The 27,698-nt window shown below is 35.2% G+C and overlaps 1 long non-coding RNA gene across 5 annotated transcripts; it reads right to left on the reverse strand.

Annotated features, from left to right (window-relative positions):
* Positions 1 to 20,158: 20,158 nt before the first annotated feature.
* Positions 20,159 to 25,264, reverse strand: LOC114320762 (uncharacterized). Of its 5 annotated transcripts, none has more exons than XR_003650007.2 (4): positions 25,099 to 25,264; positions 24,057 to 24,304; positions 23,773 to 23,829; positions 20,159 to 23,697 (listed from the first exon to the last, which is right to left on the reverse strand). It is a non-coding gene; the product is annotated as an uncharacterized LOC114320762 (long non-coding RNA). The 5 variants fall into 5 exon arrangements; XR_003650010.2 differs by having other exon boundaries at positions 20,159 to 22,772; positions 23,595 to 23,697; positions 24,057 to 25,254; XR_003650009.2 differs by having other exon boundaries at positions 20,159 to 22,505; positions 22,626 to 23,697; positions 24,057 to 25,254.
* Between the last annotated feature and the right edge of the window lie 2,434 nt (positions 25,265 to 27,698).

A 27,698-nucleotide genomic window follows, 5' to 3' on the forward strand; every position in this document is an offset into this window, starting at 1 on the left:
TGACCATTGAGCAACCTGCTAAAACCGAGCTCCAGGTCGAGATCGAGCTCCCAACTCAGACTGTAATTCCGTCTGAAACCGGACTTCGGGTTGATGCCGAGTTGGATGTCGAAATAGATGACCTTTTTAGCTGATTTTGTATTTTTTCTTTTTCTTCTTTTTGCTTCGACTTGTAACCGGGCTGGGAGCCCTTCCCTTGTAATCGCTTTGAACTTGATTAATGAGAATCATCTTCTTTTGCACTAACTGTTATTCCGGTTTAAATACTTTATTTCGGTCCTTGCTTATTAATCTGACTGGGCTGACTTGCCAACCACTCTTTAGCTGATATAAATACTGCGGCTGAAGAGTACAAAGAGTTGGTTTAATCCCACCAACCACTTCTTCAGCCCAAACCCTTACTTCGGTCGAAGAGTACAAAGAGTTTAATCCAGCCAACCACTCTTTAGCCGATGTCCTCACTTAGGCTAAAGAGTACTAAGAGTTGGTTTAATCCAGCCAACCACTCTTTTAGCTGATGTTATTACTTCGGCTAAAGGGTACTAAGAGTTGGTTTAATCCAGCCAACCACTCTTTAGCCGATGCCCTTACTTCGGCTGAAGAATACTATGAGTTGGTTTAATCCAGCCAACCACTCTTTTAGCTGATGTCATTACTTTGGCTAAAGAGTACTAAGAGTTGGTTTAATCCAGCCAACCACTCTTTTAGCTGATGTTATTACTTCGGCTAAAGGGTACTAAGAGTTGGTTTAATCCAGCCAACCACTCTTTAGCCGATGTCCTTACTTCGGCTGAAGAGTACTATGAGTTGGTTTAATCCAGCCAACCACTCTTTTAGCCGATGTCATTACTTTGGCTAAAGAGTACTAAGAGTTGGTTTAATCCAGCCAACCACTCTTTAGCCGATGTCCTTACTTCGGCTAAAGAGTACCAAGCGTTGGTTTAATCCAGCCAACCTCTAGATTGGTTTTTCCAGCCAACCTAAAGTAAAGTGTTTGGTTATTTCGACCAAACGTCCTGCAGCCTGGATTCTTATCCTGGGCTTAGGAAGGGTGTTGGTTTTTCTAGCCAACCTAAAGTTAAGTGTTTGGTTATTCCGACCAAACGTCCTGCAGCCTGGATCCTTATGCTGGGCTTAGGAAGGGTGTTGGTTTTTCTAGCCAACCTTTAAATTGGTTTTTCCAGCCAACCTAAAGTAAAGTGTTTGGTTATTCCGACCAAACATCCTGCAGCCTGGATCCTTATCCTGGGCTTAGGAGAGGTGTTGGTTTAATCCAGCCAACCTCTAAGTTGGTTTTTCCAGTCAGCTTAGAATAAAATGTTTGTAATGTTCCTAACGCCACTAAAACTAACTTTTACAGAAAACAACTATGCTGAAAAGAATTGATTTGTTTTATTGAGGAAAGAAGAAATTACACATGTTTGAAAGAGGAAAGCTAAAAATAAAATAACTTGAGATTGGCGGTGTTCCATGGCCTAGGGATTGCTTTGCCGTCCTTGTCTTCTAGGTGGTATGCCCCTTTGCCTGCTAACCCAACCACTTTGTAAGGACCTTCCCAATTAGGCCCTAGCTTGCCATCTCCTAGCACCAGGGTGTTTCCCATTACTTTGCGCAGCACCTAATCTCCGATTTTGAATTGCCTTGGATGCACTATTTTGTTGTATTTCCTGGATAACTCTTGTTGATATGAGGCAATGTGGACTAGTGCTTTTTCTCTTCTTTCTTCGGCGAGGTCGAGCTCCAATGCTATGGCTTCTCCATTCAGGTCTGGATCAAAATTTTCGCTTCGAATTGTGGGGAGGCCAACTTCCTGTGGGATTACTGCTTCCATGCCGTAGGCTAAAGAGAATGGTGTTTCTCTTGTCGATCGTCGAGGTGTGGTGCGGTAAGCCCATAAAACATGAGGAAGTTCCTCCGCCCATTTGCCTTTTGCCTTCTCTAACCTTTTCTTCAATCCATCCAAGACAACCTTGTTTGATGCTTCTGCTTGGCCATTTGCTTGAGGATATGCTGGTGTAGAATTGTAGAACTCTATCTTGTATTCTTCACAAAAGCTTCTAAAGATTTTTCCATCAAACTGGGTGCCGTTGTCTGATATGAGGGCTTTAGGTATGCCGAATCGAGTAATGATATTTTGCCAGACGAACTTCTTCACATCTTTTTCCTTGATTGATGCTAATGTTTCTGCTTCCACCCACTTTGTGAAGTAGTCTGTTGCTGCGAGAAAGAACTTCCTGTTTTCGGGCGCTATTGGAAGTGGTCCTACTATGTCCAAGCCTCACATTGCAAAGGGCCATGGGCTGGTCAATGGTAGTAGTTCTCTAGCCGGCTGATGTATTTGATGTGCGAACTTCTGACATTTCTCGCACTTCTTCACATATTTCGCAGAGTCTGCTTGCATGTATGGCCACCAGTATCCTTGTGAAATGGCTCTGTAAGCTAATGATCTTCCTCCTTGGTGGCTTCCGCACACCCCCTCATGTATTTCGAACAAGAATGCTTATACTTTACTGGGGTGGACACACTTTAGATAAGGTCCTGAGAAGGATTTTTTGTACAATGTCATTGATGGAGAGAGCCAAAATTGCTGCAACTTTGCTCTAATTTTGTTGGCTTCTTTCTTTTCTTCCGGTAAGACACCATCTTTTAAGAACAGTATGATGGGATCCATCCATGAGGAGCCTAGCTCGGCGCAACATACCTCTTCTGCTTCGGGGTCTTCAATGCTTGGTCTTGGTAAGTAGTCGATGAGCAACGGATGAGGGATGGAAGTATCTGCCATTGAAGCGAAGCCTGCCAGTTCGTCTTCCCTGCCGTTCTCTTCTATCCTCACTACTTCAAATTTCTTGATCTCTATTCTGACCAATTCTTGGTACTTGGCCATCCTATCATCCTTTGCTTCATAGTCGCCAGAAATTTGGTTTACCACCAGCTGTGAGTCGCTGTAGACCATTAGTTCGGTGGCCTTCATGTAGAACGCTGTTTTAAGACCTACAAGAAGTGCTTCATACTCCGCTTCGTTGTTTGATGTTGGGAAGCCAAGGTTGATTGCTTGCTCCACAACCAGGCCGTCTGGTGAGATGAGGACTATGCCAAGTCCTGCACCATGCCGGTTGGATGCTCCATCCACAAAGAGCTTCCACATCTCTCCAACGAACAACTTCCAGCAAGTGGAGGGGTCAGAAGATGTCGTGGGGTCAAGAATGTTATTGGTGTTTTCTTCAAGGTCCATGCTTGCTGTCTGCCCCTTACTATCTGATTGTACCAAGTCTTTAATTGTTGGTGAGTCTTGGTTCGATGTAGCTTGGTTTGCTTCTTCCTTGCTGTCTTTAGTCTGGTCCGCCATAGGATCTGATTGAGTATCCTGCACCAGGGGTTGCGCTATTTCGGTGTCAACTTCTATCCCTGGTTTGGTTGTATCAGTCAGGTTGACTGGGCAGATATGATGACTTCCTGGTGTGAATTTTGCGACAAAATCTGCCAATGCTTGAGCTTTTATTGCGGTCCTGGGTTGGAACTTGATGTCGTATTGCCCCAACTCTGCTGCCCACTTCAAAATTCGCCTAGAAAAGTTCGCCCTTTCAAACAAAGCTTTTAATGGAAAGGCTGTGAGGACAATTATGGTATGGACGTGAAAGTAGTGTGACAACTTCCTTGAGGCCATCATCAAGGCCAGAGCCAGTTTTTCCAATGGCAGGTACCCTGTTTCAGCTCCCAGCAATGTCTTGCTGACATAGTAGATGGGCAGATATTGGATCCTTTCTGCACGGACCAACACAACGCTAATTGCGTGCTGAGAGACTGCTAGGTACAGGAAGAGTTCCTCTCCAAGTACTGGGTTGACAAGCAGTGGTGGAGAGGACGTATATTCCTTTAAGCTTTCCAGAGCACGGTCGCATTCTTCGTCCCACTCAAACTTGGCTTTTAGTGCATGGAAGAATGGTCGTAGTCTATCCGATGACCGGCTTATGAACCGATTGAGCGCAGCTGCCATGCCGGTGAGATGCTGCACTTCTTTTACGGAGTTTGGTCTCTCTAAGTCCTGGATTGCTTTGATCTGAGAGGGGTCTGCTTCTATACCCCGGTTGGTCACAAGGAATCCTAGGAATTTGCCAGATCCTACTCCGAATGCACACTTGGACGCATTGAGGCACAACTTGTGCTTCTTCAGGATCTCAAACATCTCGCCTAGGTCCTTGAGATGGTCATTCTCATCCTTGCTCTTGACCACCATGTCATCGATGTAAGTTTCCATTGTTCTACCTAACAACGGTTCAAACATCTTGGTGACCATCCGTTGGAATGTCGCCCCTGCGTTCTTTAGGCCAAAGGGCATGACCTTGTAACAGTACAGTCCTCTTGGAGTTGTAAAGGATGTGACCTCCTGGTCTGGTTCATGCATGGCGATTTGGTGGTAGCCTCTGTATGCATCCAGAAAGCTAAGTCGGTTGTGCCTCGCCGTTAGGTCTACCAGTTGATCTATCCGTGGTAGAGGAAAGCTGTCTTTCGGACATGCCTTGTTGACTGTTTTGTAGTCGACATAGACACGCCACTTGCCATTCTTCTTTGGCACCACAACTGTGTTGGAGATCCATCTTGGGTAGTGCACCTCTCTGATTGCTCCTGCCTCCAACAGGTTTCCTACTTCTTCAGCCACTATCTCGGCATGGTGGAGTGCCGATCTACAGGTGCGTTGAATGATTGGTCTGGCGGATGGGTGGACATTGAGTTGGTGATAGATGAAGTTGGGATCAATGCCTAGCATGTCGTATGGTGTCCAGGAAAACACTTCGATATTAGAGGTTAAAAATTCCAAGACCTTTAATCTCTCAGTACTGGACAACGATGAACCGAGCAAAAAGAACTTATCCGGGTTCTTTTCATCTATTCTTACCTCTACCAAGTCTTCCACCGCTTTCTGATTAGCTGTTTTGCCTACATCTGCGAACAGTTCATTGCTTTCAGGTTCTTCCACCAAATGAACGTATCCTTTGGCAGCGCGGCTGCCATTCACCATGACAAAGCATTGCTTGGACATAATCTGGTCTCCAAAGACCTCTTCAATTACTCCAGTTCCATGGGGAACCGCATTACTTGATGGTAGGATGATGCTACTGATTTCATGGCATGGAGCCATGTTCTTCCCAAGATGATGTTGTAAGTGGAGGGGACCTTCAATACCCAGAACTCCACTTGTTTCGTTACGCTTCCTGCCTTGACTGGGAGGATTATTTTGCCAACGGGCCATTCTGGCATAGAGTTGAATCCAATCAGGGGAGATACGGCAGGTGCCAAGTCTTTATCTTGTAACTTCAACTGTTTAAAGGTGTCGTAATACATTATTTCACATGAACTGCCTTGGTCTATCAAAATCCGCTTGACGTCAAAATCCTTGACTTGGAGAGTGACAACCAAGGCATCATTGTGAGGGCAATATATCCTTGCCAAGTCTTTATCCGAAAAAGACATGACGTTCGTGGCCTCTGTCTTTCCCTTCTTGATGGCAGGTTGAGCACTTTGTACCTCTCTTAAATACTCAGCCTTTTTTATTGATCCTCTGAGCTCGCATACACGCTCAGGTTCGAAAACTCCATGTATCACATTGATAACGCCTAGAGGTGGGGCGTCGATTGGCATTCTGTTGGGGTTGTTATGGTTCCGGGGGGCTGGTTGGGCCCCTCCTTCAATGTATTTATCCAGGTGACCTGCTGCCACCAACTCCTCCAGGTGCTGTCTCAATGGCATGCAATTTTCAGTGTGGTGCCCCTTTTCTTTGTGGGAGGTGCACCGTGATCTTTCGTCATAGTCCTTCTGAGCTTCCCCAAGTTTAGCTGGCCATCTGACGAAAGGCTCATCCCGTATTTCACTTAGAATTCGGTAAATCGGTTTCTTGAAGACCGTGGTTATGGCAGTGCAGACTTTCAACCATCTTTTATCCTGGTCCTCTCCGTTGTCTCGCCTGCCTCGTCCGTTTCTGCTTGGACGATCTACCGCGTTGACCTTTGTCGAGGTCTTTTTCTCTGGCACTGCGGTGGTGCCAGATTTTGTTTTGGCACGGGCACTATCCTTTTCCACCCTGATGTGCTGATGCACTCTTTCCATCAAGGCTTCCATGGTGAGGGGTGGTGTCATGGTGATCGAGTCCCTTAGCCTATTCCCGACTGGAAGGCCTCTTTTGTATTATGCAATGGCGAGATTGGTGGGGCAGTCCCCAATCTGGTTGAATGTCTCCTAGTAGCGACTATTGTAGGACCTTAGCGTCTCTTTTTCACTCATGTCGATGGAGAGTAACTGGTCAATCTCCACCGGGGTTTTGGTGTTTGTTCTGAACCTTGTGACAAACGCCTTCGCCAATTGCGCCCAAGAGGCTATGCTGCCTTCTAGAAGTTTTTCAAACCAAGTCAAGCCTAGATCGCCAAGGCTTGACGGGAAGAGGATGCACATTAGAGCCTCGTTTCGCCGATATACTGCCATAACCTGGCGGAAGTGGCTTAGGTGAATGTAGGGGTCCATTTTTCCCTCGTACGTAGTGAATTTGGGCTGAAGGAAGCCTGTAGGTAGGGGCGCGTTTTCAATTGCCGGAACGAACGGCGAGGTCTGCAGCCTTGCTAATGCTTTGTCCGTCGGTTCGTAGGCAGGGCATGGTAATGGCATTCCAACCTCAACGCTTCCATGCGATCGAGGAGCCAATCGTTGAAGGGCAGAAACTCTGCGAGGGTCGCGCGCCCTGGTGTCCTCCTTCCATCGTGCCTTTTCTTCCAGCATGATCCGCAAATCGAATGATCTGGGCAACTCCGTCTGTTTGGATGATGTTTAGTGTGAGTGTGAGGGTCGGTAGGTACTTCCCTCTGTGTAAGACCTCAATGATCTCGTTCTCTCAGACCTGGAGTAACGAGTTCTGGAGGTTCTAGACTGAGTATCGCCTGTCCTGAGGCTTCTACTCTCTGCTTGTGACGGTGTGGAATGCCTTCCATGGTCTTCTGAGCGGTGATGGGGCGTCTTGTTTTTGCGCCCCTCTCCTGTCGCCACTCATTTTCCCTTCATCTGGCATTTCAAAGCCTCCATGTCCGCCGCCATCTTCCTTATTAATTCGTCTTGCTCCTTCACGCGGTCCTCCAGAACTTGAGGATCAATCCTCCGCCTTTGTCTGTCAGGACTTTGTGAATGAGAGTGATGGGGGCTGTTAGTCCGCCTCCCCCTAGTATCCCTCCTGGAGTTATGTCGTTGGGACTCCAAGTCCGCCATGGGAGGAATAGAAGGTAGTCCTTCGCGCCTTGCACCCCCATCTGGTGTTTGCCCGTCGATGGCGGACTGTGGTAAATCTTCATTGTGCGCCATTGTTCCTAAAAAGGTAAAGCTTGATCAAGAGGTTTTGTCCTGTCTGTTCTTCCCACAGACGACGCCAATTGTACGGGAAAGAAATAAACCTTCTCGTATAATCCTGTTGATTAAGTCTGCGCTCCCCCAAACGTCGTCGCTTTACTCCCTAAAAACACAAACGTGAGCTAGCCGACGGGTGTGTGCCGGAAACCCCTCCGATGCCTTAGTCAGCAAAATAGACAAGTAGGCAAAAAGCTGTGTCTCAAAGAACCAAAGTTGTGTTACCTCTCCATAGGTGATGTTTGTGAGCTTTTATAGGTTTCGTGTGGCACAATCCAAGTAGGACTCTTACTCCTGCATGTAGAGTCCTCCTAGGATTCATATTTCTGAAAGATAATGCTTATCCTTCAACAACCCCTTCACTGCTTAAATCAAGTGAGATGGTTTTACCATGGTCGAGTTCTAACAGGACCGAGGTAATCATGGCTATGCTGAGCTGTAGAGTAGGCCGAACCATCTTTAGTTCGGTTCTCCTTTTCACTACTCCTTATCTCGGTTCCTCATGTACAAAGAATGGTGTGGTTAGACCGAGCTACCGAGTAGCAAGGTTCTGATTGGTCTAACCACAATACGTCATGACCGGGCTAACTCTAAGACCGGTCTAACTTCAAAGCGTCTTCAAATCGGCCTAACTCCAAGTCGCTTCCGGATCGGAGTAACTTTACATCTCTCTCGGGCCGGAGTAACTTTACGGCCTTTTTACTCAGCTCTTAGTACTGTAGCCCATAACGGCCCATTAGCCAGCTCGGCCCAATTTATAAGTATAAATTACCCTCTCACACGGTATATTTAGACACAGGCATACACTAGTATATATATATATATAATGCATGTTTCTCAAATATGTCATTTGTCCTATAATATTTGGTATAACTTACTACTATACATTTTTAGTCTCTGTTGGTCTAATTATTAGTTTTATATGATATTTTAAAAATTCATTTTAATGATTGATTGCAATTATTTAATTGATATATGATTTTTTTCTATCCTTTTTTTTCTTGTATTATTTTTATTCTAACTTTTGTCGATTGTATTGTTTATGTGAGAACTTTATTAATAAATTGTGTGGTATAAAAATTATCAATATTTAGTTTGAATAATTATTCATATTGTTTAGCTTAAGTAGGAAATATTATGGCTCTTTCTATTAAATGATTAGTTTTATATTAAGATATTTATCTTCTTAATCTTCTTTTTTTTTTAAAAAAAAAAACTTGAAACTTCTTATAGGAAAAAAACTGATCAACTATTAGTATTAATTTGGTTCATTTAATCATGTTTAGTAAATTTAAAATTTTAAATATTAAAAATAAACATTTATTACATCGGGCAGAATCTAATTGGCTTAAACATTTTGACTGTAACTTAATCATAGCTATTTATTAAATGTTTAAAATAAAATTGAACAACAAAAATACTTATCTCATTCTACTACCAAAAAAAAAAAAAAAAAATCATCCATCTTTTTTTTTTTTTTTAGATGGTGAAACCTAGCTAAATTAATTGGCATATGTGGTCATGATCAATTGGGTCTGATATTTGACTATATCTCAATTATAACTATTTGATTATAAAAAATACATATATATAATAAATACAAAAAAAAATTAAAATTTTCATAACCACTAGGGTATTTATCCTATCACCCAAGGTTCACTAAAAAAAATTTAAAAAATTCTTATTGCATAAGAACCCAACAAGATAAGGCCTAATTTTGATATATCAAAAATCTTGAATCACTACTAATCTAAATCTATCTCCTTTTTTTTTTATCAGAAAAAAAAAAAAAGAAAAAAAGATGTAGAAAGGAGGGCAAAGAAGTCCTCAGAAGCATAAAACAAAAACTTAAGATTCACACACAGACTTCCCATCACACGAAATCAAGAAAGGCAGAATTCCCCTGAACGAGAGAGCCGCTGAAGCCCAAAATGATACTAATCCGTTTGGGAAGTGGGTAGGCTTTTTGGCTTTTTGGCTTTTTTGGTTATTTTAGCCTGGGCTAAAAAGCTTGGTTTGGGAAGGGCTTTTTGGCTTTTTGACTTTTTTGACTTTTTTTGTGAGAGAAGAGTGTAATGATTATGTGTTGGATGTGATGTTTTGTTTGTTGTGGCTAAAATAGCCTATTTTGTCTTTTGTGGCTATTTTAGCCCCAACCCAACTTGCCAAACACCACCTAAAAATGTGATTTTCTCCCATATCTAAATCTACCTTACATTGCTACGTATCACCACATCAAATCTCTATCACAATCAAAATCTACTGACACCACCATATTGTATTCACACCACAACTAAATTCACATCTCTCTTTTATCTTTCAAATTTTAGTTTTATAACAAATTTAAATATTTTTAATAAAATATTAAAAACAACAAGAAATATAAATTAAGCTTGTACAATATACACATATTTTAAAAGGTTTCATTATTTTTTAATTATAAATAAAATTTTATCACTCCCGTGCATAGCATGAATTTTATGCTAGCAATACTATATGCACGTGGTATACACAAATAGGGGTGTATCATGTAGCCCGACCTCAATTTTAGATCCTCTATCCATGTTCTATATCCTAACACTCTATCTCGCCCCTCTTAGCACTCTGATCTCGTTATAATATAAATTTAATGTAATTTATGTATGTTTTTATTAGACTTTCAAAATTTAATTTTTTTAATTCAAATTTTAACTATGTGGGAACACCAAGAAGGTGGGACAAAAAAATAAAAAAATTAAATATGGATTTTTATCAACACACAAAAAAATTTGAATAGTATCACTATTAAACTCATGGCACATAGTTTTGTTGCCCTAACATTTTATGTCAGATTTTGACGAGGGAGGAATGGAAACTGAAATTGGAGTTGCTACTAATATAGAACCGTGGCTAACTTGAAGTCATGGCTTTAGCAAAATAAAAATTTTACTATTTTATATATTAGGATGTTGTTTAATGTTGTATGTGGACCTTTAATTTTTTTTATGTTGTTAAACTTTTGACGGTGTGAGAATTTAAATTTTCCTATTAAGATGTTAATTTTTTTTTTAATTTAATAAGTTATTTTATTATTTAAATTCTTGATGTTTCAAAAATTTTGGGGCGTTACATTTTTTGTATTAGGTTAAACCGTCGCAAAAACTATTGAATAACCGTCACTAACGGTCGCAAATACCTTTTGTCACGTTCCCTTCCGCCACCCCCATTTCCCAACGCTATTTCGTCGCCAAAAAGTCTTTTGTGACGGTATGCGAACCTTTTGCGACGTTTACAACCGTTGCAAAAGTTCCAATTTTTAGTAGTGCATCCAAAATGCGGCAGATCAATTCGATTTGATCAGTTTAAGTGGATCGAAATATCCGCTAAGCACCCCTTGTTCAAATCTTTTTTATTTTATTTTTATATTTAGGTAATGAGTCCATCCCAAATGATTTTTTTAGGTGATGGGCTATGTTCCACACAATAGAATGGACCAATCTAGTATGGGCTCATCGGCTCGTCATGTCACATTGTAATGATCTGATTAGGAATGGTCATAGGTTGGGTTTGGGACGAGTTTATAAAAATTTATCCCCGTCCTCTATTATATTGGTGGCGGAGCAAATCAAGGGTGGCGGAAGTGAGGTGAGTGCAGGGCAAGAGGTAAGTTACTTTTGTAACTTAAAAAATAAAAATATTAGTAAAAATTATAGACAATATAACATATTACGAATAATAATTTATACTCAATGAGAATTATATTATATAAGATAGAAAATAAATGAATTAAAATTAATATTAAGTATAATGTTTTAGTGTTTTAACTTTATTATAATGAGAAATAAATAAATTATTTATAGTATATAAATATAAATATATTTAATAAATATAATTAAGATAGGGTTTTGGTGGAACAGGTTGGGGGAAGCAAAACCCGTCCTCGACCCTCTTTTTAATCAGGGTGGGAAAAATCCATATGGGGCAAGGTAGGGGATGCAGGTGCGGAGCGAGGCAGGAAAAATGAAGCAAAACCCGTCCTCGACCCTCTTTTTAATCAGGGTGGGAAAAATCCATATGGGGCAAGGTAGGGGATGCAGGTGCGGAGCGAGGCAGGAAAAATGACCTTCCCTAGATCTGTTTCACTTATTTTATAGCTAAATTATTTATGAAAAAATTAAATTGATTAGATAATTGTAATCACATTATTTTATCATATATATATATATATAGTTATTTATTTATTTATTTAAATAGACAATAAATATAATTTAAAAAATAAACAATTTATAGTGAATGTAATAATATTTCTAAAATTCTATATATCAGAGGAGGATTAACAAAATGATATTTTGTTAAGATTAGTTTTTTTTTTATAATAATTTATCATAATTTATTTCATATTACGAAGTAAACATGTTAGTAACAAATTAAAACAAGAAAATTTGGGTACTTACTCACAAATTTTTTTTTCCAGGTGTTTGCCACACCTAGTTTTTTTTTTATCAGATGAAAACAAACAGGGAGCACAACCAAAACAACACAAACTAGGCCAACCTTAATAAAGCTATAAGGCCACACCTAGTTTGTAACTACATTTTTTATGTTTCTTTTTGTCAAATTAAATTTATTTTTATTTTATTTTATTTTATTTTATTTATTTTATTTTTTTAAGTATGTGTTTGTCTTTACAAACACCTCAATTGGGCTTTGGCTAGTGTAGAGAATTTGTTTTGTTTTGTTTTGTTTTTTTGTTTTGTTTTTTTTTTTTGTTTTTATTTGGTTTTTTTGAGTTCACTTAGAGAAAGAAATAAAAAAGAAAGATTGGTACTTCATGTGCGACACACCAGCAAAATTGAAATTAGTAATGCTAGAACACGGAAATCAAATACAGAATGAGACACAACTCTCTGACAAATTCTTTCAATTAAAATAGGGCACACGTTTAGATATTTGAATTAGTGACAAATATCAAAATTAAAAAGAAAAATGATATATAAATTTACTTTATAAATTTATTTTCTAAACCCAAGGGTGTGTAATTAGAGAAGATATGAGAAATAAAATTGTCTTAAATATTGTAATTGATTGTCACATTACTAAATTTAAAAATTAAATCCAATTTTTCGATTTAAATAATAATCCTCTTAAATGTAAAACTAACACTATCTTTCTTACATTATAATTTATCAATAAAATTCTCACTTAAACTTAATTATAAATTAGTAAAATGCTTTATTAACTTTAATAATTAAAATTATAAATTTATAATCATTTTACAAAAACTTCACTCATTTGTAATTTCCCCTTTAAAATTAATCATTAGTTGAGCCCTTTGATGGCCAGAAAATGGTGACCCATCGATTACTTCCAGTCTAGATCCAGCACTAAGATTGATTTTGTTTGTACCACAAAAATCTATTGATGGGTCCTTTTTACTTGCATGCATGCCAGCACTTTGTACACCATTCATTTATTACTGGACCACTAATAAGACAATGGGAACCAAACATTACTCTCTAAAATTTTAGGAAAATGTCTGTTAAATCAAAATTTTGTGATTCAAATGGTTCAAATTTGTTAAAATAATATCGTTTAAATGACGTCGTTTTAAGTGATTTGAACTATTTGAACCGCAAAATTTTGAACTACCTAACATTGTTCAAATTTTAATCGTATTGTAAATTTAAGTAGCAATTTAAAAAATAAATAAAATATGAATAAAATATAAATTAGTTTTTTTTTCTTTTCAAATTAACATATAAATTCATATTTCAAACATATCATAAAAAAAATCTCATTCAGAATTTATACATGACCGAATAAATAAAATGGAGAAAAAGATTGATTGAGAATATACCCAAGCGATAATAATCACATTTGTATAGTTTAAAGTATTTATTATTTTGTGTTGTTCGTTATATTAACAGTGAGTGGTACTATATACATTAATTAATTAGTGTATTAATTAATGTATCAACACTAATTATGATATTATTATTGATCTCACTCATTATATAAATTACAAATATAAAAAATATTTTAAATTATGTCACATTATCAATTAATATACTAATTAATGTACTAATTAATACATATATCATTAGTCTATTAACAGCATACAAGTGGAGGCGTGTTTTAAACCAACACAATGACTACCATGAAATAATAAGCCTTTTGTACAAATATAGTCATTGTAATATTTTTGACAAGGTATTATAAAAAATCTTTCATGAAAATAATCATGAAAGTTTTGTGATTCTTGAATTACATTTAGAATAAAGCACCACACACTAATCAAGGTAATCTAAAGATCATAAATCTTTTATAATCATTTTCATGACCCCTAACTTTTCTCTTTTGATAATTAATTATAATTTATTAGTGTTAACCCAAATTGCAAAAGGGGGAATCACACCACGTGGGGGTGCAGAGAAAAAAATTACAAAAAAATAAAAATATATATAATTTTAATTATTAATATTTATCTGTTTTTAATTTTTTTTTTTCCCTTCTTAGAGCATCTCCAAAGGTAGTAGGCATTTTACCTATCTAAATATTACTATAAAGTATATATTTTATTTTGCCTATCAACTATTTCATGTTTTTACTCCAACCATACTCTTTATTTTAGCTATTTATCCAAATACTATTAATTTTATAGAATGCCACGTCAACAACAAAGATGGAGGGAAATGATCCTAATGATTGAATACATTTTGCCTAGCGTTGAAGGCTAGCTACATGTAGCTAGTGAATATGAGTTGAGCCAAAATGCCTAATCATATGCCTAGTGCATTGGAATTGAAAAAAGTGAATCACACTAGGCATTTTAACTAACAAGTATGTTAGGTTTTATTTCTTGGCAATCCCGTTTGACAAAACTCCTTTGAGTTGTACTTTTATTCGCATTTTTAGTTCAGTGAGGCTATGAGTTGTTAGATGCGAATCCAACCCGAATCAAGCCTTTCAGAGAAGTTTGTGTTGATAAAGCTTTCAAGATTGCCACTTCGCTGATTATGACGGGGATCGAGCGGAGATTGGAAGCTCTCAGCATCTCTGCAGTCGCCTGTAAAAATACTGGAAGGTGTGATTTTATGCTCGAGCGGATTCTCCTACGCTCGAGCGCATCTCAGTTTGTTCGCACGCAGTTTTTGGTCAGTCCGCTCGAGCGGGCTGTGTTGAGCTCGAGCGGAGATCGCGGGACAGATTCTATAAATTCGCGTATTGGATCAGATTTTGAAAAAGGACTTCTCCAGATCTTCTTTTTGGTTTCTAGGGTTTATATCTGGGGATACTTTGGGAGTTTTCTTTGATGTTTTTATTGAGTATTCAACTCATGATCTAAAGAGAGTACATCAAAGGTTTGTTTGTGATACACAAAAGAGAGAGTTATTCTTCAGTTGTGGATTCTGAAGAATTCGAGCCTGAAGCTTTGGTGGAATCCGGAGTGGCTCATCAGAAAGACAATTCCGTGGTGAAGATGGGGTTGGAAGAGGCACATAGAGGTTGGTTCAATTAGGCGTTGTGGATTCGCTAGGTAATTGAGAGTATACCTGTGTAATTCCTTTAATTCTTCTTAGTGGATTGTTCTTGTGGCTGTTGCCCGTGGTTTTTTGATCACAGTTGGAGGTGTCCAATTGTGGTTTTTTCCACGTTAAATCGCTGTGTCTCTTTGTCTTGATTGTTTGATTGTTTGATTGTTTGATTGGGACTGTTATATTCTGCTTAAAATTGATACATAATCACAAATCAACATCTAGGGGATTTCTAGATTTTTCAAAGTATTATATGCCTAGTGCATTGGAGATGCTCTTACCACTGATATGTAAATTTCCCATTGAAGAAACAAAGCTGCCACGTGGCTAATTTATTACCTCGAGGACCAGAAATTACAATTATCTTCATGATGTTTAATAAAATCATACATATTTCTCTTAGAAAGTTGAACTGCATACGAGTCAAGTAGAATTGAGTAATAAGCCTCGCTTGGGAACAGGCTAATTTAGTAATTTTTTAGTTAATTGATTAAAAAAGTAGGTAAAAAAATTTGTATATTTGTGATGACTTTTTGACTAATTACAAAAAACTGTGCAAAAAGTAGAGAGAAGCTGTAATTGTTGACTTTTTTGTATGACTAATTGGTTAATTGGCTAATTTAGTAACTTTTTGACTAATTAACTAATTTAGTAACATCCCAAACGAGGCCTAAGTTATTTAAACTTGCTGCTTGTTGTACCCTTGGGTGGTTTTTGGTTTCTTTTTTGGGCAACCTTGGGTGGTTTTTGGTTTCTTTTTTGGGCTGTTAAGTTTGGAAGCTGGTGCTGCTAATGTGTCTTCAGTTATGGTTGTTGATTTTCCTTGGCTGTTAAACTATTCGTAACCTAGTGTTGAGGCTTGTTGTATGTAGCTTTCTTGGTTTTTCTGCTTTGATTCCCTCTTTTTCTGTTGGTTTCTCATCAATGCTCTTGGCTTGATTTAGCACATGAGTGGGTGTCTTTTTTGTGCCAACCTAATTAGAATTAGGAAGATATACTATATGATGTCTCTTTGCTCTCACATTCTAATTCATATGGGTTTGTTTGGAATGTGAGTTAGTTTTTTGACTTTTTAACTATTTTAACTTGGAACTAAAAAGTCTTGTTTAGGATAAATTTTTTAATTTTTTTGACTTTTGTGAAAAAAAAAATATAATAATTATAGTTTGAATGTGACATTTATTGACTTTTTAGTCTATTTGTTTTTTTGCGGCTATTTTAGCCAAAAAGTCTCAAACTTTTTCTTCCCAAACGAGGGCATAGTGTATTGATTTCATCAACAAAGTTTCTTTATTTTTGCTGATAAAAAAGAATGAGTTAAACTTTACTTAAAAACTTAGCAGGTTTCAAAATATATTCAAACTTAACTTGTTTGCCTTTGTGGTCATCATTTGGCATTGACTTTTTAGTTAATTTTTTTGAGTGGAGACATTTTTAGCTTAGGATTAAAAAATTCGTTTGGTTTGGCTTTTTTAGGCTTTGTAAGAGAAAAAAAGTAAAATGATTATGGTTTGAATGTTACATTTTATTTTATTAACTTATTTAGCCTATTTTGTCTTTTATGCTTTTTTAGCCTAACAAAGTTAGCCAAACGAAGGCGTAATCAATCTCAAACGAATTTTAATCAAGCTGAACTCAAATAACTTATTTTTTTATAGTGCATATAATCGAGTCGAATCAAGTCGTAAATCATTCAAGATTGACTTTAAAAAAAAAAAAAAAAGTTTTAAAATGTGTTCAAAATTGAACTAGTTTTTTTTTTTTTGTTTTGATCGGCAAATAAATCTTTATTGATGAAAACATACAAGGTATGATAAGTTACACCAATAAAGAGGAGTTTGGAACTAACACGAAACTCTACGCACCAGTTGGTGTGGAACCAACAAAAAAAGCCAAAATTTAACTAGTTTATATAACAAATTCATCTTAAACAAACTTTTATATACCAAGTTGAGCTTTTAATGCACACGAGTCAAGCTCAAGGACTTTGATTTATTTAAGAGACTTGCCTAAGATTTCTAAAATGACACTAATATCCTTTAAGGGGGGAAAAATGAGGGTAAAAAAAGGGTGTTCACAGTATGTGTGAAGGAGTCTAATTGAGAGTTGCTGAAATAAAATTTAAAAAAAAAAAAAAAAAAAAAAAAAAAAAAAAAGTGGGAGTTGCTGAAATAAAATAAAAAATAGTGATAATAATAATAAACAAATAAAAAAAAATTGAAGAAAAAAGGAACAAAGTTAATCTAAACTTGATAGAAACTCAAATCTAATAGAACTTGAATATTGAATGTTCAAAGTATATAAATCTAAGATCTTCACATGATTAAATTTGTCTCTCCTGTGATATTAACAGATTGAAAAAAGAAAAAATGAGAGAAAAAAAAGTTTCTTTATATACAAAATCTTACAAAAATAAAATTGTATCGGTTATGAGGTCATAATTGTATAAGGATTGTAAATAGATAATACAGTTTTTAATGGTGACTATTGTTGCCAAGGTTTTAAAAAGGGACGTAACGGTTGCAATAGTTACCGCCATCCGTTACGGTCGTTTTTGCAGTGTGATTGGAATTCACAAGTGTATTGGCCGTAGCGACTGTTATAGCGGTCATAACGGCCTGTTACGTACCGTTACGTAACGATTCCAAATTGTTTCTTTCAAAAAAACACAAAAAAATACAAAAAAAAAGAGTTGAAAATGGGAGAAGAGAGATAGAGATGGAGAGAGAAGAGGGAAGATGGAGGAACAAGAGATAGAGAGAGAGAATATGGAAAATGAAGAACATGTTATTGATTTGTTGAAGTTGTAAGACCTATGTTATTCTATTCAGCTGCTATCACTCAACCATTTTGTTTGTGTGTGCCTATTTATATATTGTTTGAAAATAATAATAATAATAATAATAATAATAATAATAATAATAATTGTGGTCATTATCTATTTGGCTTGATTAATATATATATATATATATATATATATATATATATATATATTTAGGTTTTTATTTATTCACTTATTTTTGTCATTGTTTATCTTATATATAATAGTTAGTGATTGATTGATTTTTTGCATAATATAAAGTCATTAATTATTAAAATAAAATGTAAAAAACTCAATTTATAGTAATTTAAAAATATGAAATATATTAAATGAAACTTAAAAATTTATAAAAATTTATCAATATTTATTTTAAAACCCAATAAATATGATTATGGGAAAAAAAATGTGTGTATCGGTAAGTTTTTTTCAAATTATGCGAAAAATAAAAAAAAATTCACAATTTCGATTACCGCAACCGTTACGCTACGGCCTTTACACCCCGCAACCGTAACCGCGCCACTGCCACCGTTACAACGACCGCAACCGCTTTTCAGAACCTTGATTGTTGCATTTATAAATTTATGTCACACTGTTATAATGATTGTAACGGTTCAAACCCATTTTTACAACTTTGAAGGCAATGTTCAGCAGATTACCATTAAGCATCCACCTTACGATATTGTTTTCCTTTCAATCCAAGGGATTGGTTTGCAAGGATTTCCAATCTTTTATGTCCAATCTGCATTAACCAATAAAGTTTAGAAAGGTTTTAAAAAAAAAAAAAGAGCAATTTGTTAGAATAGAGATTGAAAAACAAAGAAGAACAACACACAAGAATTATAAATCACACACACACACACAAAATATAAAATTTACATGGTTCACTCAAAAAAATAGAGTTAGGCAATATGTTAAGTACAAAAACATTTAATTATAAATAAACATAGTACAAAAATATTTAAAAAATACCCTGACTCAACATAAATAGATTGAATTTTTTCCCCAAAGTTATAATTCCATGTAAATCAAATCAACACATATAAATAAATCAAGTTGTAGGGTTGCTTGTGAAAACCAAATTGATGAATGTTATGTGCACCAACAATGTTGCATATTCAGAAAAATTATCTAAAAATTGCATTAGTGGACCCAATTATTCGGTGTGGCCCATATTATATTAATTTAATTTTAATTTTACATCATACACTTTAATTTTGAGATAATTTTCAATACACATTCTAGTTGCATAACATTTTTCTAAATGTACATCTCCTCAAGCCAAGATTAGCTAGGAAAGATAGAAGAAGAATAAAAAACAAACAAACAATTTTTTTTTTCTTAGTACCTACTTGACTAGTAAATAGTAGAGAAATTACAATGTCAATTCATCAAGCTTTTGAATAGTCAGTAGAGGATTCTAGAAATCATGTGTAGGAGGCATGGTTTTAAACAATGTGTTTATATATTACTGGTATCAAATAGTATCAACTGATATATTAGTAAATATCGATATCAAAAATCTAAAATCATGCATATCGGCTAATAGGGACGATGACAAAGCATCAATGTGTACGCACAAAAACTTCTCTCAAAACTCTCTCTCTCTCTCTATCTCTAAAAACCTCCACTCCAGGCCTCTCTTTGGGCCGGCCGGCCACCGTCTTTGGCTATGGTGGTCGGCTGGCCTAGCTCTTTTCGGTGTTGTTTTGGTAGTTTTTTCGTTCAATAAACTTGATTTCCCCATTTTCCCCTCCTTGGTGTGTTTGCATTGCTGCGGTAGTCTCTGTGTTTTGGTGATTCGGGGCCCGGTTTAGCTGCTTTATTAGGGGACGTCCAGGATCTTCATTCGAGCACTCTTCTGCGAGTAGGAGCTTGAGGGATGAACTCTGGTTCAGATTTGGGGTACTTTTGTACTGTCCGAATCTCTCTCGATGCATGTCGTCTTCCTGTACCTTTAATTTCATGTTGTTAAATAAAATTTTTTTTTGCCGATAAAAAAAATAAAAATAAAAAAAGTGTACGCACAAAATTGTGCTTGTGTGTGTGAATTTAAACAGATTTATTTTAGGCAAAGTAAACAAACTACAATGGGCTTTCAAGCAAATTCACTTCAGATCATCTGTCCAATCCCTCCACACCAAAACTTAATTTGACTTTCTACAAATCCTCTAATAATTTATTTTTTTAGAAAAAAAAAGGGGAAAAAAGAAAAAGATGACAAGGATTTAAAGAAGGTGCATGCATGTGTCTATCCCTAAACTGATGTGATGGGGAAAAAATGTGGTGTCTATGACACTTCTAAGAAAAACAAAGTCACAGAAAAGTCACTGTATTTTGTATTAATCTCCTTCATTACACTGATCTTCCCTATATATAGGGCCATGACCGGAATTTGATGTGGTTATATCAGAACTAACCTTACCCAAAAAATAATTTTAAAAAAAAAAATGAGAACTTAAAAGAATGATAAACTGAACTTAGTATGATGCATGCACCATCCATTTTTTTAAAAGAAATTGGAAAAAGTAGCATTTTATTAATGAAAACAAAACATTATAAATGTGGAAAAGAAGATGGAATATCAAGTGCATGCACCATCCACTTGATGAAATATCAGATAAGAACAATTTGTGTCGAATAAGAATTGGATCAATATATCCAGCCTGATATGCCATAGTAGTACCTCCAAAAAATTACAAAAATACAAAAACAGTAAAGTGCTTATTGATAAATGGTTAATCAAGTTGATAGAATATACCCAACTAAAGGACTTATAATAATAGAAGACAAATGACAATTTTGTCAAATCTTATCTCCTCAACGTAATTCACTAAGATTAGCCAGGAATCAAGTTCAACTACAAGATTTTCACTTCTTTTTTTTTTTTTTTGTTTCTTCTGATTATTAATATGCATCTCTCTAAAAATGAAATAGGGATTGTTCTAAATGATGGTGATTGATATGTAGAGAAATTAAAACAAAATAATAATTAATACAAAAAATATTGTGGAAAATACTGTGGAAACATTATGATTATAAGCTAGCTGTTGAGATAATAATGCACATAATCTGAATAGAAACAGATACACTTGTCCAATAAGTGAAAATTTTGAACTATTATTAACTAGCTACAAGGAACAATTGCCCTTCATTTATAGTAGCTAGAAGGTATTTCAATTTTCAATCTTGAAATATTGAATATGATCAAATAGTTGTATAATTCTTAATCAACTTCCTTTTGACGAATCCATTTTTTTTAAATTAGAAAAAAAAAAGAGGGATATATAACTATAAGCAATCCAAAATTTATAGGCTTCTAACACTAAATAAGATGTTTAGATATTATGACTAAAAAATGGGCAGTAGCTAGAATTGAATTTTCCCTGTAGGTTGCAACTGGAGCCTCAATTACCTGATTAGGTGGAATTATGTGACATCAAGGCATCAACAAAGCAACATAGGGGCTGTTTGGTGTGAATTATGAGGGGTGATTATAGCTTATTTTAATTTAGAAATCTGTTCCAGGCTGTTTGATGCAGCTTCTGCTTACAGCTTTTTAGACAGAAATAGCTTAAACAAGCTGAGAAAAACTGATTATTTAGAAGCTGAAGAAAGGATACTTCTGATTTCTGCTTTCTGATTATCAATTTTTATCTTATAATAAGTTTCATCAAACAGCACCATAAATGGGTGAACCAGTTTGAGGGACCTCAGGTGATCAAAAAGCCAAGATAAATTTTGTAGCTACTAAAGGAAACTACATGATGTGAAGTGACCAGCTAAGAAACACCGACACTTTCAAGAAGGCAGCTTGTTGTGTCGGACAAGAACACAACACTCTCCAGACACTTCTCAATTTCTAAATATGTTCTACTATTTAAAAAAGGAAAGAAAAAAAAAAGTTATAGACTCATATACACTTTAGATACTTGAGAAACATGTCTATTTATCTTAAAATCTAATGATAAAGAAAAATAATGTAAATTTTTATACTTATTCTCTTCCTATAAACTTTCAAAATTATGTCTTTTGATTAAATATTCATTTATGTGACATATAATAATTTTTTATCCTTATATATATATATATCATATAATAAATATACAAAAAAAAAAATTTTGATTGTGTCTCCAATATAGTGTGTCCTACATTTAAAATTTTTCAGTGTTTCTTATATGAACAAATACCATAACATTGTGTTTGTGTTTATAGTTTGTAACCAGCAAATCGGACATCACTTATTTCAAAAGTGTATACTTTTTTTTTTAGCATTTAGATTAATGAATTTAAAATAACTTGATGAACATATTTACTAGAAATCTTTCCATGAATGATTCTACTTGTACAACTACAACACACATATTGCCTATCTCTATGTCAGCATTTACTTTATAACTATTAATTTTACATCCATTAATTAACTTTTTACAGTTTTATAAATTGTCTTCAAAATCCTTCATTTCAAATCCACTTATTCAAACAAATCCTAATCCTATTTGGGTAAAAGCCAAAGATAAATGATAGTGCAACTCATGATGCCGGATCTAGAGGAGAATGTACAATTATAAACTGGTCAAGAATTGATCCTAAGCAAAGAGCTACATGTGTTCAAAACCTAGCATGTTAGGGTTTGGAAATTATATAGTGATTTACATTGTTGTGTAGAGTTAATTTAGCAATAGGTTCAGTTCAAAGTATAAACCATTGGAGCCCAGAAATTGAGAACCAGCTCTTGGACAGTGATGGAGGCACACAGATCTCTATATGTTGTTGAAATGACTGAATCATAGCTGTCATGAATAATGAACCAAAATTAAAGATATTTTTGTGAACCCTTTTTGGTACTATTATTGGAGATGTGAATATTGGTGCACTGAACAGTATCTGAAGGGACCAGTAGCAAGATGTACCTTGGGATGGAGGGTTGGTCCACCTACAAGGGTGATGGCTGATAAATGTTAAAAATCAACCCAACCATATTAGTGACAATGTAACATGTTCCCTCCATGATTTCCATTCAAAGTTCCCAAAGTTCCAATTTTCGAAGACCTAGAATGCTTCCACATACCAAAAAAATAAAAACCACTTGGGAGAATGTCCATACATTTAATCAAACATGAAAAATGATTGAAATTTATACAAAATTTCATATCAAAATGATGCAAGAACAAACTTTTTTGAAAATATAAGTCGCATTGATAGGTTTTTTTTACGAAAAATTACAAGTTAGTGTTTTCTTCCAAAATAATTACTTATTCATGAAAAAATTTATGACTTTAATTATTAAAATATATCACTAATCTGATTTTTTTTTTTTTTACAAATATAAATTGAACTGTTATTTCCTTTTTTGTCATATAAAATGATATGATCCAAGATTGTCAAATCAATTTGAAGAAATATTTTTGTTTGTATAGTACTAGTATTACTCATCAAATATACTTCGAATCCTTTCTAACACAGAGATAGAAAAAGCCAAAGCTTCAGCATATTGTTATAGGGAAAACATCATTTCAGTTGAATTTAGGAAAAATCATTTCACATTAATGAAAAACTTTGTTTGAGATTGATATTATTTTTTAATTTTACAACTAAAATGTTATTTCTCCTATTGTTATATCATAAGCCTTGGCTTGGTTTTGAGGTTTTTTTTTTTTTTTTTATTTATTTATTTATTTTTCCTCACAAGTCATGGCTTTCTATTTGTTCTCTAAATGTTAGCTGTTTTTTGGGGAATGCATAAACATATTAATCTTTCAAAAAAAACATTCAAAATAAAAATAAAAAAAATCTAAAAATAAAGATAGGTGAGAGTTCATTGGTGGATCTGTCACCTTACAATAGCAATAAGTGCATACATTAAGGGTAAGAAAAATTACCTTTATGTAGTAATTTATGCACCATCATCAGCTACTCACTCTGTCTCTCTCTCTCTCTCACACTCAAGAGTATCCTCTACCCATCTCTATCAAATGATCAGCACTGCAAATATATATTTATATTTATTTATTTTTACCGAAATTACTGATATGAAAGAAAATATTTATAGTAACTTACCAAAGAGTTACTAGTTTCATCAAAGCTTCTATACTGATCAGGAGAATAATCACAGATCTGCAAGCTCAGCAGTCATCCACATCAGCACACATGAGTCTTTGGTACTCCACAAAACAAATAATATCGAAAGAAACAAAATTAAAATAAAATAAAACAGATAAAGACTTGGTATCAAACACTTACAGAATCTATAGATAGATTTCTGTAAAAAAAAAAAAAAAAAAAAAAAAAAGAAGAAGAAGAAGAAGAAGAAGAAGAAGAAGAAGAAGAAGCACGAAACCCACCTGACGGAAACCTGGAAGAAATAGAATCACCTTCTTGAAATGCAAAGTGGGTCATCTGTAAGCCTTCTTTATATATCTATTTATAGGAGAGTATTGTGTATATATATAGGTAGTCGTTTATTGCCGATGCAGCATCATCAAGATTCTCACCTTCAAAAACCTCTGGCAAAGAGAAAGAGAGAGAAATTACATCACCGCCGCGTGGATTTGCATGTGAATCTTGATGATGCTACACCCGCAAACAACGACTGTCAATCAATCCCATGCATAGCAGCGACGACGATGATAATAGAGAGAGAGAAGGGTGCACACAAAAATCATCAAAGCAAAAATTAGTCCAGTTAAAAAAACCTCCAAAAATACAAAAAAATAAAAATAAAAATAAAATTTAACAACTAACAATAAAAAAAAAATAGGAGAGATATAGAGAAAATTAGATTTTGGTAGCCGCCTCCGAGTCTATTACCACTAGAGGGCAAATCGTGACAATTAGAGGTGACAGTAGCGAAGAAGAATCTACTGCTTTCAAACTCATTTTCATACAACAGCACAAGAAAACAAAACAAGGAAAGAATTTTTTCCTTTAATTAGAAACAAATCAGTTTTGAAAATCAGAATAGAAGGAATGGAAAAACAAAAGCTGTTTTCTTATTTTTATTTTTTGGGTTATATTTTTTTTTTTTTTTGATCGGCAAAAAAACTTTATTGATGGAAAGAAAATTTACATCAATAAAGAGGAGCTTGGAGCTAAAACAAGCTCCAACCTCCTAGTTGGTGAGAAACCAACGCACAAAGAAAAGAACAAAAGCATGGAGAAAAAAAGACAGATCAGACAGCCCTTCCAAGAGTGGAGAGCAGCTGCGACTCCGAAAAATAAAAATTTTTTGGGTCATATTTGGATCAGATTTTCAGGCAAAAGGAAACCATATAAATGTTATCTAGTGTCTGGCAATTAGTAGATGAACAAAATCAACAAAACAAACTAAGCAAAACAAAGGAGAAGTTTAGACTGTACTATTTCAAAGGAATACAAAGAACATACATGATCTAAAACTTCTAAGTACCAACCACAAAATAGCAATAGTAGACATGGGAGAGAGAAAGGCAGAGGCAGATAAACACGCCTGAGATCTGCCTTTCTGCCCATAATCGGATGAGAGAGAGAGAGAGAGAGAGAGAGGGTTAGGGAACACAAATAGATGGTTAACAGTGGGTGGGAGGGATTCTATGGAGAGATATATATACACAAATGACGCCATTATTTGGTTTTTTTGTTTTATTTTGAAAATAATTTTCCAGCAGAATTTTTGTTTAAAAAAAAAAACAAAACAAAAACTGTACCAGAATGATGCGTAAATGGCAAATTAGTCATTTTTTGAGACTTTTCGTTTGAAATTAATGAATATAAAGTTTAACACTAGGTTTGTGTAAATTTTCAATAATGTCACTCTAATCCAAAATTTAGATATGCACTTTAAATTTATATGACAGTTTATTAGAAGGCCTTGGCTTCCGTCCAGTCCTTAATCGGATTGGATCGTGCTGTTAAGTTTGTAGAGGTTCACCACGGGTCCCGTTTTAATAATCTGAACCGTTCAATGTGTAGAAATCGTCGAGTACTATAAGCCTGTAAAAAATCACGTTAATCGGATATCGGTAGTTATGCGATCAAATCAGATTTTTGTCAACTGTTAATTTATTCACCGTCCATTTTTTTTATACAAAACTGATTTGATCACATAACTACCGATATCCGATTGATGTGATTTTTTGTGTGCTTATAGTACTCAACGAGTTCTACACATTGAACGGTTCAGATTATCAAAATGGGACCCGTGGTGGATCTCCACGGGCCTAACAGCACGGTCCAGTCCGACCTTAATCGGACTGGACAGAAACTAAGCCCTTATTAGAATATCTAAAATAATTTTCTTTCTGATGTCTGTTTTAATTAGTAGTCAATTATCACTTTTACACATTACTAGTTATGTATTGTATATTGATTTTCATCAATAAAAAATATTTTCTTCTTGATAAAAATCAAAAAATGAGTCTTGAAAAATTTCTATCATTTTTCATCTTTCATAAATTTTGTGTATAATTTGTGTGTTTTGTATATCATCATTACTCCTTTGTTTTTGTTTTTTTCAAAGTTTTTCAATTTTTTTTGAATGTTGTTGGGTGCAGCTTATAATTGTATGGTACTGTATCAATAGTACTGCAGGCAGTTAAAACATAGCCATGTTAATTCTCAAACCCTAATTTATATGAGAAACCGCCTTGACCTTACCATGAGAATTAGGATCCACTTGCACTTTCTTTTTGTTTCTCTACTTACAATGGTAAAGATGCATTTTAAAATGATCTAACAGTTTAGATTTGACTATTTTTTGAAAAAAAAAAGTGTTTTTAAATTTTTTTTTTTAAAACAAAAAAAAAATCAGATATAGATTGTTGGATCATCCTAAGATGCATCTCTACTATTGCAAGTAAGGAGGTAAAGAGAGAGTACAAGTAGAGGATCGAGACTCCTTACCGTAAACCCTCCGCCCTTTAGTATTTAAAATTTGTTTAATAAAAAATGAAAAATAAATAAACCAAATAAACAAAAACACTCATTATTTTCATATATTTTTTTTTTGGTAGAAATTATTTTTAAAAATTTAAAAATATCTTATTTGGTAAACTTGTTTGGTGAAAAAAATGCAAAAAAACAAAAGCTGTCATTATTTTCGATATGGCTTTTTTTTTTTAGATAAATAATTTTTTAAATTAAAAAATATCTTTTTTAGTGTTTATTTTTATTAAAAAATATCTTTTTTAGTGTTTATTTTTATCAAACTAATTTCATAAAAAATTCAAAAAATAAAAAGCCTCGAAAACTCAATTAAACATAGCCTCCATTTTCTTAGGAAACACTTTAATTTTCAAATCTTTTATTAAGGGTCTTTATTCGTAGATTTTTTTTTTTTTTTCTTTTTAAGTTTCTTATTCCACCTTTACAATTAGATAATTTTGGATAAATAGATTTTTTTGAGTAAGTGTTGATATAAGAACGATACCTAGGCCGGCACCATGACGGTTGGACGCTCCTCCATCAACAAAAAGCTTCCACATGTCCCCCACAAAAAGCTTCCAGCAGTCAGATGGGTCCTGAGAGTTGCGAAGGGCAATGGGATCACAACTGCTCGGCTGCGCGGTGTCAAGTTTGGTGTTGACCGGTTCAAATTCAGTGCCCCTTGGTGATTCGACACCGGACTCAGCAAGTTGGTCCGTAATGCCCAAGTCCGTAGGCGAATCACCAGGTTGCGGTGTGAAGCCGGCCGCAGGTTCTGAGCTGTCGGGAACCATTCCTCCCCCCCTTGAGGATTCGGCACCGGACTCAGCAAGTTGGTTCAGAATGCCCAAGTCCGTAGGCGAATCATCAAGTTCTGAGCTGTGTGGAACCATTCCTTCCCCCCTTGGTGATGCGGTACCGGACAGAGTGGATGGGTTGGTGATACACAACTCCATCATCGCAGCACCGGGAGGTATTACCGTGCAAACTGAGGGAATTTCGATGGTGCGCGCTAACTCCGCGGCGCGACCTTCTGCAGCTGGTAGTTCCTCGGTTGGCATTGTGGGCGTCTTATCATCTGCCTC

The sequence above is a fragment of the Camellia sinensis genome, chromosome 14, assembly GCF_055761805.1.
Source record: "Camellia sinensis isolate YWXY chromosome 14, ASM5576180v1, whole genome shotgun sequence".
NCBI lineage: Eukaryota > Viridiplantae > Streptophyta > Magnoliopsida > Ericales > Theaceae > Camellia > Camellia sinensis.